The following is a 24,719-nucleotide window of genomic DNA, read 5'->3' on the forward strand; positions in this document are numbered from 1 at the left end:
AAGTTTTGGAAATCTATTGCTACCTAAAGTTTCCATTTTTATATTATTAAACATGCTTATCTATTCTTTTCTGGCAACTGGATTTCCATTCTTGTTTAATAAGGCCTCTCTCAGAAAACTAGGCAGTATGTGTAACCTCTAAGATATTTGCACAGACTCTTTTCAAAACCATCTAGATTTTACTTTGTACATGTTGTATTACAGCAGTCCAATGATTGATTAATTACTCCTATTTATATCCTATTTATTTAGTCCTGTGTATACGGTGTAAGATCATTTTGTCTAATTCCTGTAATAGTTCTGTTTGGGTACTAACTGGAATTTCATTAAATTTAATAATCAATATTTGAAGAATTAACATGTTTGCCATATTAACTAAGACTAATAAATGAGATGACTTCATAGTTTTCTAATTTATACTGTTCTTATCAGGTTTGGGGTAGATTTCTGCTGCTGTTTACAATTTGGAACAATTTTAATCACAATGAAATTGAATGACTTGGGTTTGAATAAAATTCAGCCATAAAACAATATTGTTCTGGTGATTTTTCTCCCCAATTTTATAATTATTAAACACGTCACACATGTAAAAGAATATAAACACCCATGGGTCCATCAGCAAGCTGGGGAAAAAAAAAATTTTCAAAACATTTGAAGACTACATTTCATTATATGCACAATTCCTTTCTTCCAACTCAGAAGTAGCTACTTCCCTGAATTTTGGATTTACTGTTTTATGGTTTTTCTTCATAGTTTTATGATGTTCACTTTTATGTGTAAGATATATTTTTTAACTCGTCATGAACTTATATATTAATTATAAATAATACTCCATGTATTTTTCTGTAACATGGTATTTTCAGTCAATATCATGTTGTGAAAGTCATTTAAATTGCTGTGCATATCTGTAACCTATTGATTTCTCACTGAGTTATATAGTATTGCACTATCATATTTTATTAGTTTCTTTAGGGGCTATTTTGCTTGTGCAAATAATTATTTGAGGCACATTGGTTTATACATATTTTGGTTGACAAATGCATAAATCTATGTAACCACAACCTCAATCAAGTTGTAGAACATTTCCATTTCCTCAAAAAGTTCTCCCGTGATCCTTTCCAGAGACACTCATTGTTCTGGTTTCTACCACCATAAACTAATCTTGTATGTTCCTGAATTTCATATAAATTAAATCATGAGAAAGTACTTTTTATGTCTGGCAATTTGTATGTAGCTTCTTCTCGGCAAAAAATCAAAAAATAAAAAATAATTTTTTTGATATTCATCCATTTTTTAGAATATTTCAGTAATTTGTTGCTTTTACACTGTTGAATAGTAAACCATCATATGAATATATCAGTTTGTTCACAAACTCATATACTATGAGCCATTTGGTTGATTGCAAGTTTTAGATGTCACAAATAAAGTTGCTATGTATATCCTTGCACAAGTGTTTTATGAATGTATGAGGTCTGACAATTAAGTTTGCGAACTTATTGCAACAATGTTGCTAAACTTTTTTGATATCAGAGGGATTATTCATTATGAATTTGTACCAACTGGACAAATAATTAACCAAGTTTACCGTTTGGAAGTGCTGAAAAGGCTGCATGAAATAGATGACCTGACTTTTTCACGAACAATTCATGGCTTTCGCATCATAACAATGCACCAGCTCACGTGGCACTGTCTGTGAGGGAGTTTTTAGCCAGTAAACAAATAACTACATTGGAACACCCTCTTTACTCACCTGATCTGGCCCCCAGTGACTTCTTTTTTAGCCAAAGATAAAGGAAATATTGAAAGGAACACATTTTGATGACATTCAGGACATCAACAGTAATACGACGACAGCTCTGATGGCCATTCCAGAAAAAGAGTTCCAAAATTTCTTTGAAGGGAGGACTACGTGCTGGTGTCGGTGCATAGCTTTCCAAGGGGAGTACTTCAAAGGTGACCGTAGTGATATTCAGAAGTGAGGTATGTAGCACTTTTTCTAGGATGAGTTCGCAAATGTAATTGTCAGACCTCGTATACAAAATGTTAGCAATGCTTCATACTCAAGGATGTTACTAATGCTTTTTAAATTTTTCTCTTTAGGCATTTTTCTATATTAGAAATTTTCTACAACAAAGAACCGTTACTTTGATATAAGAAAAATGTTTAATATCAGTAAAATTGTCAATATGAAGTGAAAATAGTTTAAAATCTAGAACATAATAAAACATTCAATAATTATTTATTGAATGAATAATTAGCTCTCAGTATTAATTCTTTTACATTTTATGTCTTTTCTGTTTTGCTTTCTTATAGTTTATTTCAATATCTTAATTTCTTGGACTTATTTTTTCCAGAGTCTCCCTAAATGCTTTTTATACTTATTCTAGGTTTTGTAAATGATTTAACCAATGACAACAATATAATGAGGGGTTTTATACACTGAGCTCTTCTTATCAAAGTTAAAATTGCAGCCCACTTTTATTTACATATTACTCAGTCTTATTAAAAAATAATCATTAACAGAAATTCCAAAGGAAAAACAGAGGCTGAGGACCAAGTATAATAAAAAAAACTATATTTAGGTATTTGCGAAGTTTTTACTCTCTAAGGAAGATGTGATGAACAGTTGAGATAAGATGTACTGGTTTTCTAAATTCCTGATTTTCAGAAAATAAAGTGATGAAAGAAAAAGCAAGAAAGAGGATACTACAGGTTGAATGCTTGTGTCCCCCTCAAAATTCATATATTAAAACCTAATCCCCAATATGACTGTATTTGAAAGCCGAGCATTTGGGACATAAATTGACCAAGAGGGCAAAGCCCTCATGAATGGGATTAAAGCCCTCATAGAAGACACCCCAGAGATCTCTCTTGCTCCTTTTGCCAGGTAAAGACACAAAGAGAAAATGACTCTATGAAACAGAAAGTGGGTGCTCACCAGACACCAAATTTACTGGCATATTGATCTTGGACTACCCAGTCTCCAGAAGCATGAAAAATAAATTTTTGTTGCTTTAAGCTGCCCAGTCTATAATTGTCTGTTGTAGACTCCCGAACAGACTAAGACAAGTGAGGTTTAATTTTTTCCTATGATCAGTTAGAACTATTTTGCTTTGAGCTCTACTTTGATGAAAAGTTCAAGTACCAGATTCAAAAGGATTATATAAAGGCATGCATTTTTTTTTCTTTTTTATAAAATTTATTGGGGAATACTGGGGAACAGTGTGCCTCTCCAGGGCTCATCAGCTCCAAGTCGTTGTCCTGTCGCAGTTTTCAATCTTAGTTGCAGGGGGCGCAGCCCACCATCCCAGGCGGCAACCAGCAACCTCATTGAGAGTTCGCCCTCTAACCAACAGAGCCATTCGGTTGCCCTAAAGGCATTTTTTGTTTGTTTGTTTGTTTGTTTGTTTTATTTAAGAATGGAAGCTTACCCAACTTTCTGGTTTTAAGTACACTAGATTAAACATATCCATGAAAGCAAGTTCCCTGCCTTGTCAAAATTGAAAGCAGGTTGGGCAAAATAATTTTAAGTTATTTTTAGAAATTTTCTTAAGAGTCTTCAATAAAATCATAGATAAAACATGGACAGTGGAGTTTACTGCAGATAAAAATATTTATCGAATATTTTCTGCCCCACTTACCAAGCAGAGGTAATTGATTTCAGTGCAGATGTGGTACTTGGCATTCCCCAAGCTGCAAATTCTTAATTATGTAGGAAAGTTGAGCCTGAAAAGTAAAACAAAGAAACATGTACAAAATAAATGTCAAATATAAAAGTAAAGCCCGTTTTATGGAAAAATAACTGGTATTTCTCATTTAATTAAAAAAGAAGCAAGCTTACAAATTGTTCTATATAACATTTCCCTATAAATATAACAAAGCACAATCATTGCCTTTAGTTTTTTTCCTTAGCTGTTCAAGCCTTAATCTGACAGATGTGGATTAAATGTGTCTATTTCATTTACAAAAAACAAATTCTTTTCATTGCTAGAATATACCAAAGACATTCATAACATTACCATTCGTCACAGTGTATCATGACATTTCTTTTCACTACCATTTGTATCTTGATACTCTAACAGTTTTTTCATTTGTACTGATACTACTCTAGCAATGTAATGTGGTGTAGTGGTTTTAAACTCAATACTTCGTAAATTAACTCCCTATTATCTACATGAATACTCCAGAGCATTAGTAGAATGCAGACTACATAACTTACAAAAATATTATTAGGATTATCTAGTGAAATATCTACTCTTTATGATATTTTCCAAAAGTATTTAATGTCACTTAATGATTCCTGATGGCATAGTGATAGAGGATTGTTACTTTAAATATATATATATAAAAATACAACGAAAGATAAAAATACTTCAATTTTGTGTGGTAGACATCAGGTAGAAAAATGAATTATAGCTATTTTTCCAGGAATATTTCAAAACGTGGCAACTTCTATTCCTTAAAATGAACATAGGTTTGAAATAATAACCTCAAAACAGTATATAAGACCTTTTCCTTTATTCAGAGGGAAATGTGATTGTGTGTGTGTGTGTGTGTGTGTGTGTATGTGTGTGTGTTAGTGAGCAAGAAAGAGGAGAGGAAAAATAGAAATCAGAAGAAAATAGAGAAAAATAAAAAATGGAAAAATAAAATGTTTGCAGGAAAATAAAAGTCAAAGAATATTAAACCAAAAAATATGTGTTTCATTGTTTCTAATTCATCTGTACACTTTATTTTACTTATACCTCTTGACAGAAGTCAGAATTTATCATCAACTATCCCAAACACTAGCCTAATATTACTTCTCATCGTGTCTTGAAATTTCAAAATTCCACAGGCATTTCTAGACTCGAGTCCTTCTAGGGCCCAGAAGCAACAGTCCTTCCCCATATCATTGAAAAAGAAAAGATTCAATGTGAATTGAAAGGAGATGAATATAAAAGGGAGAGCGAAATATGTCAGGTCACCTTGCCACTTTGTTGGGCTTATTTTCCTTCCTCTGGGTCAGTGGCCTCAGTGCTCTGCTACCATCAACTGAAATCGTCTAAGCAATACCTTTTCCCCCCAAATTTTTGACCCTTCCTCAGCTGGCAGCACTGACATGCCCTCGTCAAGTGCTTAGCAAGGAATCAAGGAAATGGGCGGCTGCCAAGGGAATTTTGCCATCCTTTTTGACTAACCACACACATTGTTTCTCAACTTACTTGTAATGGAGCAAAACACATTTTTAAAATTGAAGAACAATATTGATTAGTTTGAAAAAGCTTTAAATTGGTTTTCAAGATATCACAGCTTTATTTACTGTCAATGCCAGCAATGTGACCTTGTAAAATATTTGAGTCTTTTCTCAAAAACATTCAGGTTTTTGTACCCCAGTGTTAATACATACACCAGAAGGTAACAGTGAGCCAATATTTTTCTCAGAGGTTTTATAAATCTACATAAAAATTCTAAATTTTCAATAAAACACAATTACTGAACTCTGTTCAAAGAAGTAAAAGAATAAACTTTCCATCCTAAATTGAAACATATGTGAATTATTGAGATGCTGTTACTTAATCATTTCAGTTGCTCCAATCATTTTCTTTACTTTTTCAGACTCATCTTTGCAAAAACCAGTCAGGCGGTATATAGGGCATATGGTTTTAGTTCTTATGATGGCTAAACTACCAAGAACACATACCAGTGTAGATATGGATGTAAGTATTGGGTACGACTTATGTAGTAAGGTGCATGACATAATTTCGCTTGCTGATTAGTATTAAAAAGGGAGATTTCAGCCCAGGAAAGTAGTCTTTTAAAATTAAATCACAATATTTTATGTTAAGCAACTGCCCCAAATTATAAAGAAAAAGAACTGGAAATGGAGAAACTAGAAAAATGCCATTCAAAATTAGGAGCATTCCAAGGATTAATGTTCTGGCAGCAATTTGGCAAAGGCAGAATCCTTTTCCAGCTCTGTATCTCCAAACCCGGCTCATTGCGCCCTGCAGACTAAGGGCTGAATCAGTCAGAACAGGCAGGATTAGGGGCCAGCACGGCGCAGTTCTCTAGCTCTGGAGCCGGATCATCAGCCAACACTCTCGCTGCCTTTATTGCCAGCTTGATTAGCAAGCCCTGAAATGTGTTTGGTAAGGCCCAAGACCTGCCCTTGTCAGCAATGGGAAAGTATGACTTCATGAAATATATTCAAAGAGCAATCAACACAAAAAGAGACTGGAGCCTAATGTTTGATGCTGCATTGGGAAAATAAACCAGGGCAGATTAATGTAGAGCAGAGCACCAAGTAAAAAGTGTCAATGCTGTTGTCCTCGTCACAACAGACTAGTTATATGTTCTCTTAGTATCTGTTACTCAGTGAGTTCCAGAGTGGGAAAGAAGTTTTAAAAAGACCAAACTGAATGATAGAAGGCAGTAATAGTAAAACACAGCTGCAGAAGCTACAGTCAAGGCAGAAAGTCTTGAATTTAGAAACTGTACTTAAATAAATGTAGTGGGATGGGAGATGATCTAAAATCAAGATGGTCTTAGATAGGGGACTAACATAACGTTATTTTGAAGAAGAAATACATAAAAACGGCCAGCGTTTTATCTTTCATTGATCATAATGGTACACCATTAAGAGAAATAGTTAAAAAGGAACCATAATTCTTTAAAACACGTTTAAAAATAATGTACTTTGGTTAACTTTTGAAAATTCATATAGAGTGTCATTTGTCTTTTATATCAAGATAAAAGCTTCTGACAAATGAGTAAGAACCTTTAACCTTTTTATGTGTTTTTTTCCCCCACAAATATTCTAGTTCTGAGAATTTATCTTAAAGTTTCTTACAAAATATAAAGATGGTATCACAAATGTGTTCTTCACAATATTGTTTATGACTCATTCATTCATTCAACAAAATTTCTGGAGAACATTTAATGGACTAAGAAATGTGTCTGCTTTTTAGGAAAAAACCCTAAGTGTCATTAAAAGAGTAATCATTAATTATGGTACAAGCATATGATGAGCTATTATGCAGTTATTAAAATGATGTTTATGGAATGTTTAATGACTTGGGAAAATGTTAATGATTTAATATTGAGTTAAAAATGCATTTACAAAATAGCACTTAACATATTATCCGAGATGTAAAAATTGTATTATAAATGAAGGAATACTCCAAAATACAAACAATAATTGTCTTTAGATGGTGGAATGATGGAAGATCTTCTCCCATACTTTGCTTTTTATAAGGAACAGGTGTCAATTTAATAATTATTAACAAATATTCAGATTTGGGGAAATTAGAAATATTGAACCTGATCCAACTGATAATCTGATCAGAATTTTACTCTTGTAGGTGTAAGAAGTTAGTTGAGGCTGTTAGAATGCAAGATATTCAGACAGCTTTTATCAGCGTTTCCCTGGAAAACACGGTGCTTGATTTTGTTAATTGCCTGTACCCATGTTTCACTTTTTAAAAATACTTTATATTCCTAATAGCAAGCACATATGTTTAAGACTTTTTGCTAGTAATGAAAAGAGGTTTGACATGTTTCTTATTATGTCAATTTTATGGATTTATAGTTTACATACAATGAAATGCACCTGTTTTAAGCATACATTTAGATGCATTCTGACAAATACATACACTGAAACAACTATTTGAATAAAAATGCAGAACATTGCCATGATCTTCAAAAGTTCCTTTGTGTTATGCTATTTTGCAGGTGATCCTTAGCACCATTCCTGGCACCAAATACTGATCTGCTTTCTGCCACTATAGAGCAGATTTGCCTTCTAGAATTTCATATAAATGGAATCATACAGTATATACGCTTTTGTACATGATCATTTCACTGAACTAAAATTTTTGATATCTGTCCACGGTGTTGCCTGTGTCAGTATGGGATATCATTATATACACAACAGAATAGCTACAACTGAAAAAAAAAAAAACTGTGATATCAAGGGTTGGTGAGGAAGTAGGAGAATTCAAAACCTCATGCATTTTCAGTAGCGATATAAGATGGTTGAGCCACTTTAGAAAACAATTTGGAGTTTCTTATAAAGTTAAAACAAACAGTAATTCTGCTCCTAGGTATTCATCCAAGAGAAATGAAAATATGTTCACAAAAAGACATGTAAACAAATGATTATGGATGCTGAACTAGAAACATGGCAACATAACAGCCATGACTGGAACCAACCCAAATGTTTATTAACAGGTGAAGGAATAAACAAATTATGATATATGTATGCAATAGAATAATATTCAGTAATGAAAAGTTTTTTTAAAGCATAATTTTTTTGGAAGCTAGTTTAATAAAATGTGTTATCCTGAGAAAAAGGTTTTAACAATGGCAAAATCTTGTATCCTCACTACAATAATATACATACGACTACTAAGAAATAAGAAAAACTTTATTCATTTTTAAATAAGTTGTAATCAATTTTTAAATTAATAAATACTGTTATCAATTTGTCTATTATTCATTTTTACAATGAATAAAATTGTTTATAACATTTGTTATATATTTAAGGGAAAGTATTAAACTTGTTAAACCAATCAGGAACATGACGTGAATAGTTATTACACAAAATCTTGTAATTTTTAAATTAAGTCTCAAACTCCTACATTGCAGTCTTTGACAATCATCTGATAAAAATCTTATTTTTCTTCAAATGAGAAACTCCTACAGTCAGAAATGAAATTGTTTCATTTTTGTTTTCATTTAAAAATCAAGTACTGAACACAGAATTAGACACGGTCCCTGCTCAGTGGGTTTCATAATATACAATGCTATCCTGATTTTCTTTCTGCTCAAACTCTGTATTATAGCACACACTTGACAAGAACTTGTTTACTATTGCTAAGATAGACTCCTGTGCCCTGATATGCTACTGAGAGAAAGTTCACAGTCCTTTGAAAAATCAGGGCCCTGGGCATGCCGGAAGGCTAGGCACAACAACATACACTTTTATCAAATAAAGGCGAGTTCTGCGTCAAGAATGGAATTCTAATCATGACTTGTCGTTTTTTTGTTTTTTGTTTTATGTTTTGTTGTTGTTGTTGTTGTTTTAGTTTACTATTTAACAAAGCCTGTCAGAAATATTTGGAGAGCCAACTTTACTTATGAATGTGTGCAAGTTTGCAAGTCTAGCACAGTGCCTGGAATATGAGTATTTGTTGCATGGTGAAACAAATAAAAATATATATATATATATATTTGAAATATTTCAAAAATATATATATATTTCAAATATATATATATATTCAAAGATATATATATTTGAAATAAAACATTCTATGTCAATAATAATCCTAATATTCAGTCATAATCTAAAATTAAAAGTGATTAAATTCTAAAATAAAACACCCAAAATTACGATCTGTGATTTATCCACATCCAACATTTTCACAACACTGTTCAAATGGCATCAAAAATCTCTGGCCATTATGGAGATTTTTTACACGATTTCCCTGAACGTTTTTCTATCAGGAAACTCATTCTTGGCTTGTACATAGGAAACAATATAATACATAGGAAGAAAATATACTTGCTTGGACTATGGGAGAAAATGAGAGATTTCATATACTGGAACCTATTGTATCTTAAATACTGAGCTAAACAAATTAAGTAATTTGCTCAACAAATATTGTTTAAGTGCCTACTACATGGCAGGCATCATTCTGGTGCTGATGATAGAGCAGTAAACGATTCAGAAATGCCCCTGAGACTCATGAATCTTATATTTCAGTGGAAGGCACATGGGGATGGGGAAGGGGAACAGGAAGAGGGACAATAAACAAATAAGTTAGTATATAATATTATATCAGGTTGAGAACCTGATTTCATTCATTCTCAACACAAGCTTGCAACTTCATTATTTTTTAAATGAGGAAATTACAAGCCAGAGAGGTCATCTAACTTGTTTTTAAGTCATGCTATAGTATGGTAGCAACTTACTCAGGTCCTTCTGATTGGGAATCCCTTGCTGTTTCCACTTATTTTTAATAGGGAAAATAATCAGAAGACAATTGCTAAGTTCATAAATTATAACCAACAAGGAACAAAATGGAGGGAACTGGAAACGGACTTTAGAAGTAAACACTTATCTCTGTGTGAAAGCCATAAGAATATGCTTTGTGTGTTTCCCAGTATGGGAAGTACAATCAACCACGGGACCCAGGTGCTGCACTGTGAATCCACTGTGGCATTTGCACTGAGGCCACACTCCCCTTTGTCTGCTCTCAGCCAATGGTGGAGCACGGTGGGGATATTTAAGTGATGCCTCTTCCTGGGAGACATGGGACTCCTCTGATGGCTGACTTTGGTTTGAAGACTCTATAAAGCCCCTGCTGAAACTTCCTTTAGACAGTATCATTGTCGAGGACATTTCTCCCTGTCTCGTTTTTATTCACATTGCAGTCTGAAGGTGCTCCCAAACTGAAGCTCTTCCCTCACCATTTTATCTCAAAGAGGTGTTGTCTGTAATAAAATACTTGCATGTTCAATCACTTCTTGGAAGAACCATACAAGTGGTACTGAAATTGATCTGAGCAAATGAGCTGTAAGGTGGGGATTTGGGAGTGGCTCATCCACCCCCAGGCAGGTGAAGGTGACCTCATCCTTGTTAGTATGTAGAGCACAGATAGTCCTTGGCACAATGTGGCAGTTGAATTACTAAAGAATGCACCGTAGATGAGCTGGGGAAATGTCCTGATGGAGCAAAATGCTACGGCAGGTGTAATGATGTAGACGTTTAAAAGATAGGGGGAAACAACATTAACAAAGACAGTAGAGTGGAATGCTTTTTGGAAGGATAAAAAGACACTGAGGGTTGTTAACTAGGAATCTATGGCTAAGTGTGTGAACCAGAGAGTCTCAGTTGTAGCTTACAAAGAGGCCCTTATCACCTGTAGTGGAAGGGTAAACACAATTAAGTGACAGACTGAAGAGTTAATTGTTAGTCACAGAGCTTCAGATATGCGTGAATATTCAGCCAAGGCAGGTTTGTTGAAAGATAAGGGCCTTGTTAGGAAAAACCGAAGATTCTGAAAAATGGGGCAAAGAAATTTGAATGGATAATTATTAGGGTGTTGACTATTCAACCTGCTGGCCGCCCCCTGAACCCTCTGTGCTTGCAAAGATAGCTCATCTTTCCTTAGGGAGGGCTAGTAGCTCCCCTGGGCTAAAGGAGGATACAGAAGCTTCTCCCTCACAAGACAATAGGCACCCCCTCAGAAGTTGCCCCCATTCGTCTTCTGGATGCCAATCCAATAAACAGGGTTAAATTCAAGCATAACCTGGCTGGGAGTGTGCTGGGATTAATAAGGGAGGAATGAGATTATTTACTTTAAAAATTGCAAGAACTCGCTGACATATTCTGGAAAGAGTGAAGGGAGGACTCCTTGGATTAAATTTTGAGGGTGTTTGGTGAAGGGCAGCAGAATGTACGGCTGAATAAGCAAGAATTCATTGTCTTAGATGCATTTCTAAAGACAACAAATGTAATATCGTAGCAAGGACTCCAGGCAGTAGGGCAAACTTGCTGCTGGGGGGTTTTTAGAGGTTTGTGAAACATGATGGCCAACTCTCAGCAAAACAAGAGTGTAAATAGTTCCCTGGTGGATAGCATAAGAAGAAATAATGACACTGACAGAAGTGAGCATGCTGAATGACATGTTTTGTGAGCCAAAATACTTAAAAGGACATACCTTTGTCAACACCATCAGGAGTGTGCGGGTAAGAGCAGCACCAGAATAAATAAGAAGCTCAGTGATGATTCTTTATTGGCCAGGAATGATAGTAGGAGGGGAAGTTACAGATCTGGCTCTTTAACATCCACTGTGATAATGCTCTCCTCTTACTTAATAGAAAATAGATGATAGCACCTAACTGTCAGTGAGAGGTGGCTTCCATTACCATGATTATAGGCAAAGTTGGAGAGACAAAGGATTTAACTTGAAGGGACTTGTGGAAATGGTTAACAGAGCTTGTTATTCTTACAGGCAGAAGAGATGGGAATCCAGCAAAGTTGCTGCTTGACATCGAAAATAAAACAACAATAACAACAACAACAAATGGAGGAGGAAGAAAGAGCGCCGTAGGAAGTTCAGGCTGTGATGCAACTAGCCCCAGCGTCTGGGCCATATAGTGGCCCTATATCCTCTGACTCTATAGTGTCAGAGGATTCAACAGACCCTATAGCATTGGAAAAGGTACAATGTGGAACGTATGGTGAGCTCCACTGGAAGAATCACAACACAGGCTCCTGTATTTATAGAATAAGGCGCAGTAGAGAATTGTTCTTTGAGAAACATCTCTGTGTGTCACTGGGCTCTAGTAAGCACAGAAGACCATGCAACACATATTGGACAGGTATCTGAAACTGCCCATCATGATCTGGATTCTGTTGTACCTAACAAGTCACAATATCAGACAGGCAGAGACAGAGTTCACCAGCCATGAGAAAGTAGCTCAGACGAAATGTCACCCAGCACAGTTATACCAATGTCCCTCCTCTGCCTTGTATCTATGGTTGTATGGGAGTTCTTGCGTCACCATCTAAAAGAGCAGGGAAAAGTCTGAGCTTTATTTGTGGATGGGTTGCCTCACTATGTCGGTGCAAGTAAAGTATGGACAGTGCTGCATTGTAGCCACATACAGGGTTGAACGTAAAAAACTAGTGAAAACAAAACAAAACAATACAAAACAATGACACCAATGTTCCCAACGGCAGAGCCATATGAGCAGTGAAATTGGTCATCCATTTTGTGTGGAAAGAGAACCCCAGGAGGGAATACATGTAGGTTTATGGGCAATGATCAATGGCTTCACCATGGTAGTCTGAAAGGAACAAAACAAGAACACCAGAGACAAAGAGGTCTTGGGTAGAGGCCAGTTGATGGGCATATAGGAGTATGCATGGCCTTTCGCTTTCTTCCTCTTTTAAACAAGTACAAAGCCATGGGGGACATTACCTTTATTTGAAGTCATCCAGAGGCCAGACCCTCAGCTTCTCAAACAATCCATTACCATTTTTAACACATTCCAAAGAAGTCCTTTCTAATGATGCTGGTAATACCTTTGATAAGAGTAATCTAGCATTCTATGTCTTAGATTAACTTTTGCTCCAAAAGACACATTAGAGCTGATGGTCTGGCTAGGTCTTATTTTCGGGGAAACATGGTACTGCATCACTCAAGTCAGCCAGCTTCATAGAATGCTAGAATAGCCTTCCAAATGTGCAACGGGGGTACCAGTGCTGAGGAAACACTCTGAAAGTATGGAGTATGTTTATCAAATCAGAGACCTCAATATGGTTTTTGATCCTCAATAGGAAGGATACATGGCTTCAAAAACCAAAGAGTGTCCGTTAATGACTCATTGGAGGATTTCGTGCTTTCTGTCCTACAATCTTAACCTCTATGTCCTTTGGGGCACATCAAGGGTCCAATCAAGCTATAAGTTATGGCTAACATCTGGAAACTTGGGACTTCTGGTGTCCAGCGACCAACAGGAGAAAATAGGAGTCACTGTACCGGCGGGGGTAATTGACTCTGATTAGAAAAATGATGTAAGGCTGTTTGCACAAGAGTGGCAGGCTGGAAAGAATGTTGAACCCTTGTGATCCATTTGGATCCTAGTGCTGTCTTGCCCTCACTGTAAATATGAGCAGTCATATGAAGCAATCTGGACTGTGATGGGTATGATAATCAAGGGTTCAGATATTTCAGGAATGAAGGTTTGCTTCATACCGCCAGGCAAACCACAAAGAATGAAGGTTTGCTTCATACCACCAGGCAAACCAGTGATGCTGAGGGCATCACTGAGGATGAAGGGAATGCAGAATGAAGAGTAGAGCAAGGAGAGGATAAGTACTTGTTACAGCCCAAGTATCAACAGTAGAGATGGATACTATGGGCTGTTCATCTCACTAACCTCCCCCTTCGTAGGTTTCACTCAGGAAAAAGGGCCTATGGAAACCACAGAGGAGCTTTCCCTAGACCTTTGTGGAGGAATAGACCTGAACGGTGCGAGGGGTCATGAGACCGATCTTGTCTGACTGACCACTGCAGGGAGGATGACTGAGCCCTCTGGGGTCCATAGAGGACCCCAGGTGTTGTGCTCTGAAATCCATAGCCTCATAGTGCTCAGGTCACATGTTCTATGGGCTGCTCCGGTGCCTGAGCGTGGCAGGAATACAATGGCAGACCCATTCCTGGGAGACAGGGGACTGCTCTATGTGACAACTTTGGTTGGTTCTAGAGCACTCTCTGACAGCCTTCTGAGCCTCCCTTAGACTGCAGGGCTATGCCAACCAATGTCCCCTCCCTGTTCCCATCACTCAGGGTCAAGTTTGCATTGTGGTTTTAACATCCCACTTTTACCCAGCTTCATTCCTGTTTTCGTTCACACAGATATTTCTCCTAATAAAATCCTTGAACATTTAATTCTGTTTTGTCATCTCCTTTTTGAGGGCCTCAGTGACATCCTTATATATTATTAAGTGAGATTTATGGATAAGTTCTAGGTCCTTATTTAACACCACAAAAAAAAGTGCAACAAACTGGTGAAATGACTATCTTAAAGACACATGGCAAAAATATGACTAGTATAGCCTGCCTGTACAATGCATTTAAAAAAGAAAACAACCTAGGTAGTGATATTTATATTATTACAGTTGTTTAAACCATGGCTGAATGGTATCCCTAATGGATAAAGAGTCTAAGTATTCTTGTCTTTCCATAAAAAAAATAAGCAACCTCAGAAGGAAAGCTGGAGAAGGTGCAGACTGCTGAGTGTTGCAACCAAAAGTTAGTGAAAATTATTTCCCAATCCTTCATATCTTTAAAATATTAATGAAGATGGAGTTCACATTTCATATCAAAACTCGGTAAAACCTCCCACTCTGATGTTTTTGCCACTCCTGCTCCAGTCTCCCTTCCCACACCCCCCCTTCCCGTTGGTCCGCATCTGTCTCACGTGGCTTCCTCCTACCTACTTTCTCCCAGATTTCCCAATTTCTCCTCTGGGAAGAAATTACTTTCGTTATAACAGATGTTGGAAGGTTGAACATGTTTCTAAAAATTAATTTTACTCTTATCAAAGGTATTACTAACATCATTAGAAAGGACTTCTTCGGAATGTGTTAAAAATGGTAATGGATTGTTTGAGAAGCTGAGGGTTCTGGCCTCTGGACGACTTCAAGTAAAGGTAATGTCTCCCATGGCCTTTCACTTTCTTCCTCAATGATTCTAAGTCTTCCCTATGCAATGCGTGTAGGCAATTCTCTCCTTAAAAAGGGGGAATGATTAGTCACAGGTGTTTCTATAACAGTGTAGAGAATTGATTGTTTTTGAAAGTTTTTTAATTGGGTTATCATTTTATTTACATTTCCTTATTTTCTTCTTTTGCAAAAAGCTAAAGATAAACTTCAGTCTGTCAGGATTGTCATAAACTCTGAATCATCACTGTCAAAAATAATCCATTATATTTTTATGCATATAACATTTTTCTCTTTTGGTTATTCTTGTGTTTCCTGAAATGAGACTTTCTCATAATTCAGAATTTTAAAAATTTAGCATAATTTGTTTCAAATTAAATCATCACTATCAAAGATTTCCAATGTTAATATTTTTCTGTCAATCAAGAAATGTAAAGTTTTAGGGAATCATTCATTTTAGGTCTTCGTCAACATGAGCAGAAAACATGAAAAAAGGATACATTGCTTTTTCCTTCTCAAGCCAAACTTTTTATTCATGTTTTCTTTATGTCTGCACTTATCTTTTTAAAGTTCCACTTAAGGCGTAATGAAAAGGTCCCCAAGCAATAAGCTAAGAATTCTGGAACTTAGTCATAATTCATTTCCTTTATCAGATATCTCTTCTCAAGGTAGTTCTAAATAAAAAATAAATTTCATAATACTTTTATGTTTTCTGAAGTTGTTGTGATGACAGAAATTACTCTGAATTATTTTCATCTACAATAAAAATATTACATACCTTTTTCTTTCTTAACCAAACTTAACAACCATTGTCAATGCAGCAAAAGTTAGTACTAAATACTGTATTTTAACACAAATTTCACAGATGACACAAAGATGGTTTTAAACTTACATTTAAATTATTAAAGTTTACAAAAATGTAGTTTCTCAGATCAAGATTAAGTAGTATATATAGGTAATATGTATATGAGTTTTGACAATTAAGTTAGCAAACTTTTTGCCACAATGTTGCTAACCTTTTTTGATATCAGACGGATTATTCATTATGAATTTGGACCAACTGAACAAACAGTTAACCAAGTTTCCTATTTGAAAGTGCTGAAAAAGCTGCGTAAAAAATTAGACGACCTGAACTTTTTGCTAATAATTCATGGTTCTTGCATCACGACAATGCACCAACTTACACGACACTGTCTGTGAGGGAGTTTTTAGCCAGTAAACAAATAACTGCATTGGAACACCCTTCCTACTCACCTGATCTGGACCCCAAATACTTCTTTCTTTACCTGAAGATAAAGGAAATATTGAAAGGAAGACATTTTGATGACATTCAGGACATCAAGCGTAATATAACGACAGCTCTGATGGCCATTCCAGAAAAAGAGTTCCAAAATTGCTTTGAAGAATAGATAGGCGCTGGCATCAGTGCATAGCTTCCCAAGGGGAGTACTTTAAAGGTGACTGTAGTGATATTCAGCAATGAGGTATGTAACACTGTTTCTAGGATGAGTTCGCGAACTTAATTTTCAGTGTGTGTGTATGTGTGTGTGTGTATGTCATATATATATATATATATATATATATATATATATATATATATATATATATATATATATATATATATATATCATTATACAGAGGGTGCCAAAAAAAGTATACACATTTTAAGAAAGGAAAACTATTAAAATTGTAATGCTCAATATACACCGATAACAAAAGATGAACACAAATCACATTTGACTTCTGTAATTACAATAGGAGCTCAAAGTGGTTACCATCAGCCTCCAAACACTTCTGATTATGGCGAACTACTGCTTGAACAACGTTGACCAAAGTGTCCACTTGTAGACATCTTTTTGGCATCCAAGGTATATAGCTATATCTACATATCTATATCCAGACATGATTTTCAGGTGTCAAACTATGACATCCACTACAATATACGGACGTATATTCTGAATTTCTCAGTTGACAAAATAGATTGGACACTTGTATTATTTCCTTCCACTCTTTTTTCAAGAGTCATGTAAATACTTAAGGCAGAGAACTATCTAGCAAAACATCAGTTTCCTTTTTTTTTTTTGATTTGATATATATATATTTTTAATTTATTTATTAGTTTCAGGTGTACAAGACAAGGTAATACTTAGACGTTCATCATTTATATCCCTCACACTGTGAACCCCCCTCCCCCCATCCACTATCCCTCTGACCTCACACCGAGCCATCACATTATATATATAAAATTATAGTTGGCATTCATTAATGTTTAGCTTCTGGTGTACAATGCCATGATCAGGTATCCACAGTATCCCTGAGGTGGTCTCCCAAATAGGACGCATGTCCATCGGATACCCAACAAAATCTTTACAACATTATTGAATACCTTCCCTAAATTAATTTTCAAAAAACCCTGAGGCCATCTTGTGGTTACCAGCTGCTTCCTAATCCCTTCACCTTTCCCCTTATCCCCAACCCCCCCACACACCCATCTAACAACTCTCGGTTTTTTCTTTGTGTCCCCAAAACTGTTTCTGATTAGTTCATTCACATATTCTTTTCTTGAGATTCCACATATAAGTGAGATCATATGGTACTTGTCTTTCTCTTTCTGACTTATTTCGCTTAACATAATGTTCTCTAGATCCATCCATGTTGCTGCAAATGATAAGATTTCTTTCTTCTTTATGGCTGCGTAATACTCCATTGTATAAATGTACCACAGCTTCTTAATCCAGTCATCTACCGATGGGCATTTCGGTTGTTTCCATATCTTGGCTATTGTGTAAAGTGCTGCAATAAACATAGGAGTGCATACAGATTTTTGAATTGGAGTTTTGGATTTCTCTGGGTAGATGCCTAGGTCATCAGTTTCCTTTTGCATCACCTTCTTGATTTCCCCATGAAATGAAAACGTGTTCCTTCTAGATCATCCCTAAGATCCCTTGACATTCCATGTATTGTTTTGATTGTTTCTGAAATAATTCTGGGGATCCATAATATATCAATGCCTCACATCTAAAGATACATTGTACACATTATAGTTCATTTGAACACTTTCCAAGAAAAACTGCAATATGTATGCTTATAAAATGATATTGTAACAGTTTTTATGTTTTACTTATATAAGTCCAAAATTTCGAAAGCAACAGTCTTTAATGAAAAATGATTGATTCAATGTTGTTAAAATTACTTCTGTCTTCCCAAAGCAAATGTCATTATATTTTTAAATAGGACAGTAAAGATCCTAATGTAATAATTCTGTGTTCTCTTCAGTGCCTCCCCCACAAATGGGTACAAATCTTCTGAAAGTGTAAATATATCTATTCATCTCCCCACTTACCTGAGTTCCATTAAAATGAAAAAAAGAAAAAATGATGTAAACTCATAAATGAAGAAACAGGTGAGGGGCCTCAGTAATTAAGAAATTGTAATATATTTCTGGAAGATGTGGAGCAAATAGAGAAATGGAAAAGGGATAATATTTCCAAGGAAAAGTGAAGAGGAGGTAGAGCCAAAAAAAAAAAGGGGGGGGATCCCACTTCCTTTTTAGAATCTTAGATCATTGGAAACAAAGAAATACCAGCTAAGATGTGATCAGATTCAGATGGGAGACTGAGTACTAAAAGTGCATCAATCAGAAGCATACATAAGGAGGGCTCACTGTCTTGAACACAAATTATTCCCCTAATTTGGGTGCAGAATGCCATGCAGATAAAAGTCCACCTATGGATAAATAAGTCAATAAATTAAATCTTGGGAGAAGATTTTTGCAAATAACACCTCCGAGAAGGGGCTAATATCCACAATATATAAGGAACTCATACAACTCAACAACAAAAAATCAAACAATCCAATTAAAAAATGGGCAGAGAACCTGAACAGACATTTCTCCAAAGAGGACATACAAATGGCCAATAGACATATGAAAAAATGTTCAACATCACTAATTATCAGAGAAATGCAAATGAAAACCTCAATGAGATATCACCTCACACCAGTTAGAATGGCTATCATCAATAAGACAATAACAAGTGTTGGAGAGGCTGTGGAGAAAAAGGAACCCTCATACACTGTTGGTGGGAAAGCTGATTGGTGCAGCCGCTATGGAAGGCAGTGTGGAGGTTCCTCAAAAAATTAAGAACAGAATTACCATATGACCCAGCAATCCTTCTCCTGGGTATCTACCCAAAAACCCTGAAAACATTTATCCATAAAGACGAGTGTACTCCAATGTTCATTGCAGCTTTATTTACGGTGGCCAAGACATGGAAATAACCAGTGTCCTTCGATAGATGATTGGATGAAGAAGCTGTGGTGTATATATACATAATAGAATATTATTCTGCCATAAGAAAAAATGAAATAGTACCAATAGCAACAACATGGGTGGATCTTGAGATTATTATGCTAAGCGAAATAAGTCAGACAGGAAAAAAATCAAGAGCCATATGATTTCACTGAGATGTGGTATATAAAACCGAAAACAACAAAAGAACAAAACAAACAAATGAAGAAACAAAAACTCATAGACACAGACAATAGTTTAGTGGTTACCAGAGGGAAAGGGAGGTGGGGGGTGCTAGATGAGGGTATAGGGGATCAAATATATGGTGATGGAAGGAGAACTGACTCTGGGTTGTGAACACACAAAGTGATTTAGAGATGATGTAATACAGTATTGTACCCCTGAAATCTATATAACTTTACTAACAATTTTCACCCCAATAAACTTGAATTAAAAACAAATTAAGTTAAATCTGAAGTATCCTTCTCTTCTAAAAGTGGAAGAATCTGAGTGTCTTACTTCAGGCTTCTGTTTAAAATACCATAGACTCTGTGGCTTATCAACAAGAGAAGTTCATTTCTCACAGTTCTGGTGGCTGGAAGTCTGTGCTCAGGGTTCAAGCATGGTCAGATTGGTGAGGATTCTCTTCTGGCTTGTGGACTACTATCTTCTAGTTCTATTCTCACATGGCAGGAAGAGAGAGAGAGAGCTTTCTGGGGTCTCTTTTATAAAGACACTAATCTGATCCATAAGGGCTCCACCCTTCTGACCTAATTATTTCCCAAATGCCTTACCTCCTACTGAGTTTCCCTGAAAATAAGACCTACCCAGACAATCAGCTCTAATGCATCTTTTGGAGCAAAAATTAATATAATACGTGGTCTTATTTTACTATAAGACCAGGTCTTATATAATATCATAGTATAAGACCGGGTCTTATATTAATTTTTGCTCCAAAAGATGCATTAGAGCTGATTGTCCAGCTAGGTCTTATTTTCGGGAAAACAGGGTGATACCATTTCATTGAAAGTTAGGATTTCAACATATAAACTTTGGGGAAACGCAAACCTTTAGTGTACTTCATTGAGATAAACAATTTTTGCATTTTGGTGACTTCAGAAAATGGGCTAATTCTTTGCATCAACACATAAAGTAAACCTGCTTTTTTAAAAGTAAAAAATTGGGTAGTCTCATTGCTTCCACTTTCTAACTCGTCACCCTCTATGAAACAGATTTTGACAGAGTCACCAAAGACCTCTATATTTTAAAATCTGATGGTCATTGTTCAGTTTTCCTTTTTTCTTATTTTTATTTTTTCTGGGTCTCTTGGGAGCCTTGATAGTTGATCTCTCCTTTTTTCTTGAAACACCTTTTCTACTTGGCTTTCAACACCACATATACACTTTTGCCGGCTAACCTGCTATTTCACTAGACTCTCTCCATAGGTGATCTCATGTGGTCCCACCCAACAAACAAAATTGTGAAAAATTAAATTGTTTTAAGCCACAACATTTTGAGCTGATGTGTTTCACAGTAACACCTAACTGAAATACAGAATTAACTAAGGGATAGGATACATGAGTATTTGTGCATCTATGCCATGTATACAGACTTTTGAAATATAAAACTGCAATATCCTATACAGGTTGTCTTGCCAATTGCACTTTGCCATCTTCACTTTTTATAAATATGTTTTAGGACATTAAATATCCCTCAATATTATTCACAGTGGCTGCAGATTTATTTGGATATGACAACATTTCTCTAAATAATATTTTGTCATTGGATAGCACAGCTGTGTCCGTTTTTTCACTATTCTCAGTGACCATTTAATGAGCACCCTTATAACTAAGTCTTGCACTCCTTGGTAATTTATTCATAATAAACATTTGGAAGCACAGTTGTTAAATCGGTTAAGTTCAATAAATACTTTTGTCAAGTTCCTATAAAGAAAGTCTATAACCATTTACATAACTATCATGTGTAAGAACTGTATCATTAGTTTTTAATGCCTATGTTAATTTTTGGTATCTAGTACTAATATTATATAAGAAAATAAATATATTTGGAAATTGAACTTATAATTGTTAAGAAAAATATCACTAGAAGGCAACAAAATTAATCTTTATGATGAGTGAGAGAATATTCATTAAAAGACAAATTCTTTATCTCAGAATTTAAAGAAAATAGCACTTGAAAATTAGTTCTAACTTAAATTTGAATGGGAAAGAACTCTGTTACAGGAAAAATTCTGACTATATCACTTTAAGTTTATTTAATTTGAATCCTGGATTCTCTTTTTAATGGAAATACGTATATTAAATGGCATTAAAGCTCAGTTTAGCTGCTTTCCTGACATACATTGATTATTTCAGTTATACTGTCAAAGAACATCCTACTTGCTGATCTATCTTTATTAGATGAACAAACAATATTTATAAGACATTTGGCCATTTTTAATACTGATGTTTTAAAAAGTTTTATTGAGGTATAATTTTATACAATAAACCATATACAATTAATATGTACAATTTTATGTGTTGATATTCGTATAAACCTGTGAAAACATTACCAAAATTGAAATAGTGAACATCTCCATTACTCCAAAAATTTTCTTCAGTATTCCTTGTAATGTATCTTTCCCATCCCTTTTAGTACCACCCCTAACTCTCATCTCAGACAGTTACTTATCTGCTGTCACTATAGATTAGTATGTGTTTTCTAGTTTTATATACATGGAATCATAAATTATGTAGTCTTTTTTGTCTGGCTTATTTTACTAGCATAATTATTTTGAAATATCAATGGCTCATTCTGTTAACTAATACAGTTTATCTTCAAGTGACATCATACCACTTCATGTATAAGAACCTGACAATTTTTGTTTTACTTCAATTTACCTTTCCTGCCTTTTATCCTATTGTTGTAATATAGTTTACTGATCCATAGATGTAAACTCCACATGACACTGAAATTGTATCTGTTTATTTATTTATTTATTTTTTATAATATCATTACATTCTTTTTTTTTTTATTAGTTTCAGGTGTACAAGACAAGGTAATACTTAGACGTTCATCATTTATATCCCTCACACTGTGAACCCCCTGACCCCCATCCACTATCCCTCTGACCTCACACCGAGCCATCACATTATATATATAAAATTATAGTTGGCATTCATTAATGTTTAGCTTCTGGTGTACAATGCCATGATCAGGTATCCACAGTATCCCTGAGGTGGTCTCCCAAATAGGACGCATGTCCATCGGATACCCAACAAAATTTTTACAACATTATTGAATACCTTCCCCAAATTAATTTTCAAAAAAACCCTGAGGCCATCTTGTGGTTACCAGCTGCTTCCTAATCCCTTCACCTTTCCCCTTATCCCCAACCCCCCCACACCCATCTAACAACTCTCGGTTTTTTCTTTGTGTCCCCAAAACTGTTTCTGATTAGTTCATTCACATAGTCTTTTCTTTAGATTCCACATAAAAGTGAGATCATATGGTACTTGTCTTTCTCTTTCTGACTTATTTCACTTAACATAATGTTCTCTAGATCCATCCGTGTTGCTGCAAATGATAAGATTTCTTTCTTCTTTATGGCTGCGTAATACTCCATTGTATAAATGTACCACAGCTTCTTAATCCAGTCATCTACCGATGGGCATTTTGGTTGTTTCCATATCTTGGCTATTGTGTAAAGTGCTGCAATAAACATAGGAGTGCATACAGATTTTTGAATTGGAGTTTTGGATTTCTCCGGGTAGATGCCTAGGAGTGGAATTACTGGATCATAGGGTAGTTGAAATTGTATCTGTTTAAACAGTTGGTTATTTTGAAACAATTTTAAAGTAAAAGAAAAAAAGTATTTTATGTTTACACATGTAGTTACCATTTTTGATGTTCTGTATTCCTTTGTGTGGATCAATATTTCTTTCTCATATAATTTTATTCTGCCCCAAACAACTTTTGTTAACATTTCTTGTAATGTAGAAGATTAATACTTTCTGCTTTTGTATGTTCAAGAAAGTCTTTATTTTATCTTCATTTCTGAGAGATATTTCCATTGGGTGTAGAAAGTTAAGTTGCGTTTTTGTTTTTTTTAGTACTTGAAATATTTTGATCCACTGTCTTCTTACATTTTTTCCCCAATAAGAAATATACTGTTCTCTTTGTCTTTGCTTTTCTATGTGTAATGTGTCTTTTTTCTTAAGGCTGCTTTTAAGATTTTCTCATTATCAACATTTTTTACCAATTTAATTATGATATGACTTGGTGTATTTTTCTTTGTTTCTTGTGCTTGGATTTCATTGAGATTTTTGATTTTGTAGGTTTATAGTTTTCATACCCTCTTCACTATAGGTAGTCTAAGCACATATATATCAGGCCATATAAAGTTGTCCTATAGCTTTATTTTTTTCTTTATTATTATTTTTTTCCTATGTTTTGTTCCAAACAGTGTATTTTTAGTGTATATTATTTATGGTTTCACTTTTGCTAATCTTTTCTTCTTCATTGTCTAATCTTTTATTTATCTATGTCAGTGCATTTTTTGTTATGAGTTGTAGTTTTCACTTCTAGAAATTCAATTTAGAATTTTTAATAACATCTTCCATGTTTCTACTTAACTTTTTAAATGTATTAAATATATGAAATACAGTTATAATAACTTTTAATATCTTTGTCTGCTTATTTTGACATCTCTGTCAGTTCTGAATTGGTTTAATTAATTGATTTTTCTCATCATGGGTTGTGATTTCCTGCTCCTTTGATTATTAATTAGATTTGAGACATTGTGTGTTTACCTTGTTGGGTGGTACATAATTTTGTATTCCTAAAAGTATTTGTAAGCTTTGTTTTGGGATGCAGTTAGTTATTAGAAATAGTTTGAACCATCCTGCTCTTGAATTTAAGGTTGCTACTTCAAAACCAGGGAGTGTTTATCTAGGATAAATTATTCCCCACTAGTGAAGCAAGACTCTTCTGAGTACTCTGCCTAATTATGAGTTTTTTTTAATCTAGCTGGTGGGGATGGCACTATTGTAGGTGCTTATGAGTGCTAGGAACCATTTCCTCTCATCCTTTTGAGTGGTTATCTCCCAGGGCTGAGGTATTTTTCTTAAATGCATGCACTGATTGGTACTCTACTGACTACTTGAGAGGGGCCTCTGCAAATCTTGGGAGTTCTCTCCATGTGCATGTCTCTCT

General features: G+C 35.1%; 1 long non-coding RNA gene across 1 annotated transcript in view; it reads right to left on the bottom strand.

Annotated features, from left to right (window-relative positions):
- Positions 1-3,654: 3,654 nt before the first annotated feature.
- Positions 3,655-24,719, bottom strand: part of LOC308494108 — an 84,451-nt gene continuing 63,386 nt past the window's right edge. Inside the window, exon 3 of the long non-coding RNA XR_013992867.1 lies at positions 3,655-3,726. This is a non-coding gene — a long non-coding RNA (uncharacterized lncRNA). The remainder of the gene's footprint in view (positions 3,727-24,719) is intronic.

The sequence above is a fragment of the Rhinolophus hipposideros genome (assembly GCF_964194185.1).
Source record: "Rhinolophus hipposideros genome assembly, chromosome: 3".
In the NCBI taxonomy this organism is placed as follows: Eukaryota; Metazoa; Chordata; class Mammalia; order Chiroptera; family Rhinolophidae; genus Rhinolophus; species Rhinolophus hipposideros.